At 37.9% G+C, this 9,424-nt stretch overlaps 1 non-coding gene across 1 annotated transcript; it reads left to right on the plus strand.

Annotated features, from left to right (window-relative positions):
- The first annotated feature begins 687 nt into the window (after positions 1-687).
- Positions 688-794, plus strand: LOC115897772. The gene has a single exon (XR_004057568.1). It is a non-coding gene; the product is annotated as a U6 spliceosomal RNA (small nuclear RNA).
- Positions 795-9,424: the final 8,630 nt, after the last annotated feature.

Here is a 9,424-nt window from a genome sequence, read left to right on the forward strand (position 1 = left end):
AAACCTGCACATTATGCACATGTACCCTAGAACTTAAAGTATAATAAATAAATAAATAAATAAATAAATAAATAAATAAATAAATAAATAAAAAAGTGTACTTCCAGTTGTTCATATCAGAGAATAAGCCCTTATCATGGGCACCTAGTGAGGGACCCAGACAGTTTCAACAGCAGCTACAACTTGTTTCCATAACTTCCCAGGTCCAAAGAGGTGTGTCTTGAATTTGCCAGCCATAATTTGTCTACACCAGCAGCTAGGACATTGGTTACAACCTACAGTTGGTAAATATATAATAAGGTTAGTCAAGAGGAGTATTGGCCAGAGGCAAGAGAAAAGTCTTGAGGTCTGCCCACTGTGCAGAATATTTATGTCCATTTCCAGTTCTATTATAGCTGGTGCTCAGGCTGAACAGCTAAGGGCCCGTCCCACAAAGGGATAGCTGCCACTTTTTCACATAAAGCCAAGATGTTATCCAGACTGATTACAGTCTTGAAAATATCATTTCCTTTAGACAAATGAGACTTGTGAAACCCTTCTCACCTTAATAGTCGTTGAATCTGAGTTCACTCACCCCAAAATAGGAATATCAGGATAGAGAGTCAAAAGCCCTCTAAGGTTCAGGCCATCAGTTTTGATAAGACCACAGTAGCAAGGCAACAGGTGCTTTCAAAAAGAGTGTGCATGGTGCTCACTTTGGCAGCACACATACTAAAATTGGAACAATACAGAGAAGATTAGCATGGCCGTTGTGCAAGGATGACATGCAAATTCGTGAAGCATTCCATATTTTGATGAAGCAAGAAAAGAAGGTTAGAGAAAAAAGAGTAAAAAGAAACAAACAAAGCCTCCAAGAAATATGGGACTATGTGAAAAGACCAAACCTATATCGGATTGGTGTACCTGAAAGTGAAGGGGAGAATGGAACCAAGTTGGAAAACACTGTGCAGGATATTATTCAGGAGAACTTCCCCAACCTAGCAAGGAGGGCCAACATTCAAATTCAGGAAATACAGAGAATGCCACAAAGATACTCCTTGAAAAGAGCAACTCCAAGACACATAACTGTCAGATTCACCAAAGTTGAAATGATGGAAAAAATGTTACGGGCAGCCAGAGAGAAAGGTTGGGTTATCCACAAAGGGAAGACCATCAGACTAACAGCGGAACTCTCAGCAGAAACTCTACAGGCCATAAGAGAGTGGGAGCCGATATTCAACATTCTTAAAGAAAAGAATTTTCAACCCAGAATTTCATATACAGCCAAACTAAGTTTCATAAGTGAAGGAGAAATAAAATTCTTTACAAACAAGGAAATGCTGAGACATTTTGTCACCACCAGGCCTGTCCTATAAGAGCTCCTGAAGGAAGCACTAAACATGGAAAGGAACAACTAGTAGCAGCCACTGCAAAAACATGCCAAAATGTAAAGAACATCGATGCGAGGAAGAAACTACATCAACTAATGAGCAAAATAACCAACTAACATCATAATGACAGGATCAAGTTCACACATAACAATATTAACCTTAGAGGTAAATGGGCTAAATGCTCCAAATAAAAGACACAGACTGGCAAATTGGATAAAGAGTCAAGACCCAAAAGTGTGCTGTATTCAGGAGACCCATCTCATATGCAGAGACACACATAGGCTCAAAATAAAGGGATGGAAGAAGATCTACCAAGAAAATGGAAAACAAAAAAAGGTACGGGTTGTAATCCTAGTCTCTGATAAAACAGACTTTAAACCAACAAAGATAAAAAGAAACAAAAAAGGATATTACATAACGGTAAAGGGATCAATTCAACAAGAAGAGCTAACTATCCTAAATATATATGCACCCAATACAGGAGCACCCAGATTCATAAAGCAAGTCCTTAGAGACTTACAAAGAGACTTAGACTCCCACGCAATAATAATGGGAGACTTCAACACCCCACTGTCAACATTAGATAGATCAATGAGACAGAAAGTTAACAAAGATATCCAGGAATTGAACTCAGCTCTGCACCAAGCAGACCTAATAGACATCTGCAGAACTCTCCACCCCAAATCAACAGAATATACATTCTTCTTAGCACCACATCACACTTATTTCAAAATTGACCACATAGTTGGAAGTAAAGTACTCCTCAGCAAATGTAAAAGAACAGAAATTAAAACAAACTGTCTCTCAGACCACACTGCAATGAAACTAGAACTCAGGACTAAGAAACTCAATCAAAACCACACAACTACATGGAAACTGAACAACCTGCTCCTGAATGACTACTGGGTACATAACAAAATGAAGGCAGAAATAAAGATGCTATTTGAAACAAATGAGAACAAAGACACAGCATACCAGAATCTCTGGGACACATTTAAAGCAGTATGTAGAGGGAAATTTGTAGCACTAAATGCCCACAAGAGAAAGCAGGAAAAATCTAAAATTGACACCCTAACATCGCAATTAAAAGAACTAGAGAAGCAAGAAAAAACACATTCAAAAGCTAGCAGAAGGCAAGAAATAACTAAGATCAGAGCAGAAGTGAAGGAGATAGAGACACAAAAATCCCTTCAAAAAATCAATGAATCCAGGAGCTAGTTTCCTGAAAAGATCAACAAAATTGACAGACCGCTAGCAAGACTAACAAAGAAGAAAAGAGAGAAGAATCAAATAGACACAATAAAAAATGATAAAAGGGATATCACCACCAACCCCACAGAAATACAAACTACCACCAGAGAATACTACAAACACCTCTATGCAAATAAACTAGAAAACCTAGAAGAAATGGATAAATTCCTGGACCCATACACTCTCCCAAGACTAAACCAGAAAGAAGTTGAATCCCTGAATAGACCAATACCAGGCTCTGAAATTGAGGCAATAATTAATAGCCTACCAATCAAAAAAATCCAGGACCAGACAGATTCACAGCCGAATTCTACCAGAGGTACAAGGAGGAGCTGGTACCATTCCTTCTGAAACTATTCCAATCAATAGAAAAAGAGGGAATCCTCCCTAACTCATTTTATGAGGCCAACATCATCCTGATACCAAAGCCTGGCAGAGATACAACAAAAAAAGACAATTTTAGACCAATATCCTTGATGAACGTCAGGGTAAAAATCCTCAATAAAATACTGGCAAACTGAATACAGCAGCACATTAAAAAGCTTATCCACCATGATCAAGTGGGTTTCATCTCTGAGATACAAGGCTGTTTCAATATACACAAATCAATAAATGTAATCCAGCATATAAACAGAACCAAAGACAAAAACCACATGATTATCTCAATAGAGGCAGAAAAGGCCTTTGACAAAATTCAACAGCCCTTCATGATAAAATTCTCAATAAATTCAGTATTGATGGAACATATCTCAAAATAATAAGAGCTATTTATGACAAACCCACAGCTAATATCATACTGAATGGGCAAAAACTTGAAGAATTCCCTTTGAAAACTAGCACAAGACAGGGATGCCCTCTCTCACCACTCCTATTCAACATAGTGTTGGAAGTTCTGGCCAGGGCAATCAGGCAGGAGAAAGAAATAAAGGGTATTCAATTAGGAAAAGAGGAAGTCAAATTGTTCCTGTTTGCAGATGACATGATTGTATCTTTAGGAAACCCCATCGTCTCAGCCCAAAATCTCCTTAAGCTGATAAGCAACTTCAGCAAAGTCTCAGGATACAAAATTAATGTGCAAAAATCACAAGCATTCTTATACGCCAATAACAGACAGAGAGCCACATCATGAGTGAACTCCCATTCACAATTGCTTCAAAGAGAATAAAATACCTAGGAATTCAACTTACAAAGGATGTGAAGGGCCTCTTCAAGGAGAACTACAAACCACTGCTCAATGAAATAAAAGAGGACACAAACAAATGGAAGAACATACCATGCTCATGGATAGGAAGAATCAATATCGTGAAAATAGCCATACTGCCCAAAGTAATTTATAGATTCAATGCCATCCCCATTAAGCTACCAATGACTTTCTTCACAGAATTGGAAAAAAACTACTGTAAACTTCATATGGAACCAAAAAAGAGCCCACATTGCCAAGATAACCCAATGCAAAAAGAACAAAGCTGTAGGCATCACGCTACCTGACTTCAAACAATGCTGCAAGGCTACAGTAACCAAAACAGCAAGGTACTGGCACGAAAACAGAGATATAGACCAATGGAATAGAACAGAGCCCTCAGAAATAATACCACACATCTACAACCATCTAATATTTGATAAACCTGACAAAAACAAGAAATGGGGAAAGGATTCCCTATTTAATTAATGGTGCTGGGAAAACTGGCTAGCCATATGTAGAAAGCTGAAACTGGATCGCTTCCATAAACTTTATACAAAACTTAATTCAAGATGAATTAGAGACTTAAATGTTAGACCTAAAACCATAAAAACCCTAGAAGAAAACCTAGGCAATACCATTCAGGACATAGGCATGGGCAAGGACTTCATGTCTCAAACACCAAAATCAATGGCAACAAAAGCGAAAATTAACAAATGGGATCTAATTAAACTAAAGAGCTTCTGCATAGCAAAAGAAACTACCATCAGAGTGAACAGGCAACCTACAGAATGGGAGAAAATTTTTGCAATCTATTCATCTAACAAAGGGCTAATATCCAGAACCTACAAAGAACTCAAACAAATTTACAAGAAAAAAACAACCCCATCAAAAAGTGGGAGAAGGATATGAACAGACACTTCTCAAAAGAAGACATTTATGCAGCCAACAGACACATGAAAAAATGCTCATCACTAGCCATCAGAGAAATGCAAATCAAAACCACAATGAGATACCATCTCATACCGGTTAGAATGGCAATCATTAAAAAGTCAGGGAACAACAGGTGCTGGAGAGGATGTGGAGAAATAGGAACACTTTTACACTGATGGTGAGACTGTACGCTAGTTCAACCATTCTGGAAGACAGTGTGGAAATTCCTCAAGGATCTAGAACTAGAAATCCCATTTGACCCAGCCATCCCATTACTGGGTATAAACCCAAAGGATTATAAATCATGCTGCTATAAAGACACATGCACATGTATGTTTATTGCGGCACTATTCACAATAGCAAAGACTTGGAACCAACCCAAATGTCCATCAATGACAGACTGGATTAAGAAAATGTGGTACATATACACCATGGAATACTATGCAGCCATAAAAAAGGATGAGTTCATGTCCTTTGTAGGGACATGGATGCAGCTGGAAACCATCATTCTTAGCAAACTCTCACAAGAACAGAAAACCAAACACCGCATGTTCTCACTTATAGATGGGAATTGAACAATGAGAACACTTGGACACAGGAAGGGGAACATCACACACCAGGGCCTGTTGTGGGGTAGGGAGAGCAGAGAGGGATAGCATTAGGATATAAACCTAATGTAAATGACAAGTAAATGGGTGCAGCACACCAACATGGCACATGTATACATATATAACAAACCTGCATGTTGTGCACATGTACCCTAGAACATAAAGTATAATAAAAATAAATTTAAAAAAAAAAAGAGTGTGCATGGTGTCAATATAAGGGAAGTGATGCATCTAAAGTAAAGCCCCAACGGTGCCTCAGGTGGAAGCTGCCTCCCTTTGCCAGAGGCTCAAGATGGAAAAATCATTAGTCACTGAGACTATAGCTCGAGAAAGTCATCCAGTTTGTGGAATCCCAAAAGTATTATTACTTTCCTATGGATAGCTCTTCCTGATCAGAAATCCCTTTGGTACTTATGGAATGGAAGGTACAAGCATATTCACATCAATTTCTACTATATATTTAAATATAAAAGCAACAAAAGCAGTACATTGAATTGTTCCAACGGACCCTACCAACTGTAAACTTACATTAGTGTCTCTTACCCCATTGTAAACTTTGCCCAGTCAGATAAGTTGAACCTGGGCTTCCTTCCCAACTCAAGACCAGGTAGAATAATGACATGGACACCTGCATCCAATAGGGTCATACAAGTTCAAATCTCTCTCCCTGAAGTTCTCTAGCATACTTAGCTAGGTGAATATGTCCTTTGATCCCTCTTAAGGATGGGGAGACCTCAGCCTCACCCCTATTCATCTTTCTGCATAAAGAAGCTACAGAGGAGGCGGGAGCGGGCAAGAAGTGAGGTAGGGGCTTTATGAAAAGATGCAAAGGGAAAAAGTGGGGTAGCACAGCTCATAGCTCATGACTCAACAGAATGAACTTCTAATGTTTTCATTCTGACTAAAATTCTGTATCAATTGGCAAGATTCTTATGGCTAGCAGCATCAATTTCAGTATTAGAGACCCCTGGATAAAACAACCACAGCTACACCGCATTCTCGCTGGGGGTGCAAGGGTTATGGCCTTTGCCCAACTCAAGCCTGACACAACAACTTTTTTAAGGAATTCACCTAAATCTGGAGCATCTGCAAGCACCACTACCAAAATAACATTCTCTTAAATTCTTTTAAGTTTCAATATAAAAACTAGGGGAGTGTTCCAGGGCTGCAGGACTAACCATAAAATTGATCTAAGAAATTGGTTTAGTTTCTCATTCTTCAGTGGGTCACCTTCATCAGCATCGTAAACCCAATTTGGATCAGTAAAACCTCAAGTACTTGTTAATCCCTCATCTATGACTTCCCACAGGAGTTTGTCTCCAAAAAATCTCAAAGAAGCTCAAGAATCTCTTACAATAACCATGAATAAATTTTTTGAAAAAAAGGAAGAAAAGTCAGAAGACTTTATTTTCATCTCTAAATGGGTCTAACATTCAGATGATAGACTGCAGGAGGCACAAAGTCATATGATGGCATTTTGGTTGCCATTCTTTTTAAACAAGCATTATACACCCTACCCCTCATCTCTTGAGTAAATCAAGCAAATGCTAGCCATTTGCCTGGTTTCTGTCCACGTGGTTTCAAATTTTCCTCCTTGACACTCAGTAGTAGTGTTTTTCTATAAATATTATCACACAGACGTAAGAACCCTCTGGTCTCCCTAGGGCAAATTTTAATAATACTTGTTACAGTGGGGTGGACTTGAGCCTGACCACCAGATTGACAAGATAGTCTTCCTGCCCAGAGGAGAGTTAGATACAACCAGGGCACCATTCAGACAGCTGCCTTTGAATTTACTTCTGAGTTCTCAGACTGCAACACCCTCCCAAATTCGTCCTAATTAATACACATTAAAGTACAAGATTATTAATTGTCCTGTTGACAATATAGTTTGGTCAAATGTCTGCTATCAGCGCATGGCATTGCCTTAAATCAGCCATTAGGATCTCATTCTTCCTATTCCAGAAACTCATGTCTCTTTCAGCATCCCATGCTCATCATCAAAACTATCAAGGACTTAGAAGGGTCTGAAATTATACCATATACAAAAGCTAACAAGAAAGGCAGCTATAGTTTCATGGAGACTGATGAGAAAGGTAAGACTCCTGCCTCACAGACAAAGTTCAGTATATTCCTCAAAGCTATTGCCGATATTGAAGTATCTAGAGTATAAGCGTTTGCATCACATTCCTAAACCTCATCTTAAGGGTATCATCAAGAAGGCACATGCTGTGAATTGCATTTTGCATTATAGGAGAGAAACTCCAAGCTTAGGAAACCCAGATCTTTTTCTTATTTATTTATTTATTTATTTATTGAGAAGGAGTCTCACTTCGTTGCCAGGCTGGAGTGTAGTGGCACAATCTCAGCTCACTGCAACCTCCACCTCCCAGGTTCAAGCGATTCTCCTGCCTCAGCCTTCCTCCACCCCCCACCCTAGCTGGGACTACAGGCGCCTGCCACCATGCCCAGCTAATTTTTTGTGTTTTTAGTAGAGACGAGTTTTCACCATGTTAGCCAGGATGGTCTTGATCTCCTGACATCAAGATCCACTGGCCTCGGCCTCTCAAAGAGCTAGGATTACAGGCATGAGTCACCGCGCCCAGCCAGGAAATCTGATCTTTTAAAATGGACAATAAGCATGTCTGCCCCAAAAGGAGACAATATCTTTTTCATACCAGACAGTAAATAAATCTGCCCTTTGTTTAAGAAGGAGATATTATCTCTATCTTCCAAGGCTTTTCACTATATAATCATCATTGATAAGATAGCCTGGAATAAAGGCAGTCAGGGCCTCTGCTCAGAAGACGTGCAGAAATGTGAAAGACCCATGAATTATCTCTCAATTATGTAAACAACTAGTGATGTAGCATTAAAAGGTATATCTCTATATAAGCTTGTTATTGTTATGCGAATATTTTTATTTTTGACACATTTACTGAGGTATTACTGTCATGCAAGAAACTGCACATATTTAGGGTAGAAATTTTGCTAAGTATATATATGTGTGTGTGTGTGTGTGTGTATACATACATATATATATATATACATATATATATATATATATATATCTCCTGATGACCAGATTGACAAGATAGTCTTTCTGCTCAAAGAAGAGTTAAATATAACCAGGGCACCAGGAGCATGATCAAGTTAATGAACATAGCCATCATCTTAAAAAGTTTCTTTATCTCCTTTTTTAAAAAATTCTTTTTTTAAAACATCAGACGAATTTTATCCAAAGCAGATGAAATTAGTTGAATTGCCAATATCTTCTTTAAGGTAAAAGTTATGTTTCTACCAGACAAGGCATGATAAATGATTCCTGGTGGAGGTAAGGATATGTTTTAGGGCATAGTTTGAGTTAAATCATTGCACTAAAAGAAATTATGAAAGTTTTCTATCATTAACTCTCAATGTCATGCAGATAAGACATTTAAAATTGCCATTGAGTTTCACTTTAGTCAATGGAGATTTTCATTCTGAAAACTTACCCATCAAACATGATCTTCTTGCAGGATTTAAGTAATTGCTGAGATACATTGCTTTCATTTTCTTTCAACAGGTTTCCTGACTACTTCTTTCCTCAGAGTTGATTTCTGAAAAAGATAAGTGGTTCCATTATATTATTCTGGAGGTAAAAGAGGAAAACTTAAGTGTTCTTCTCATCTTTTAAAGAAAGGTGCCCTTTTTGTGTTTTTGGGTTTTCCAAAGTAAAGATTTTATTTCCATAGTCTTTGGAATATGGAAATAAATTATATGGAACATTATTATAGTTACATGTTACATTAAGATTATATGAAACCATAGCTAAACAAAATAAAATTCTTATATACATGTTTCATCATATTATAAATCAAGTTTTACTTTACTTAAATAGTAAAGAACTAATAGGCTATACCTTGCATCATTCACCATGAAGTAAAGCAGATCTTACCAAACAATTGATGCCTAAAAATATTTAAACTGGAATTTTATTTGCAACGGTCCTTGAAGAAATTTCTACACAGGAGAAAAACTTTAGTAGCAATATGTAAACATCTTCAGCTTGGTGTCCCAATGGGAATCAATAGGATCATAAT

Source organism: Rhinopithecus roxellana, chromosome 5, assembly GCF_007565055.1.
Source record: "Rhinopithecus roxellana isolate Shanxi Qingling chromosome 5, ASM756505v1, whole genome shotgun sequence".
NCBI lineage: Eukaryota > Metazoa > Chordata > Mammalia > Primates > Cercopithecidae > Rhinopithecus > Rhinopithecus roxellana.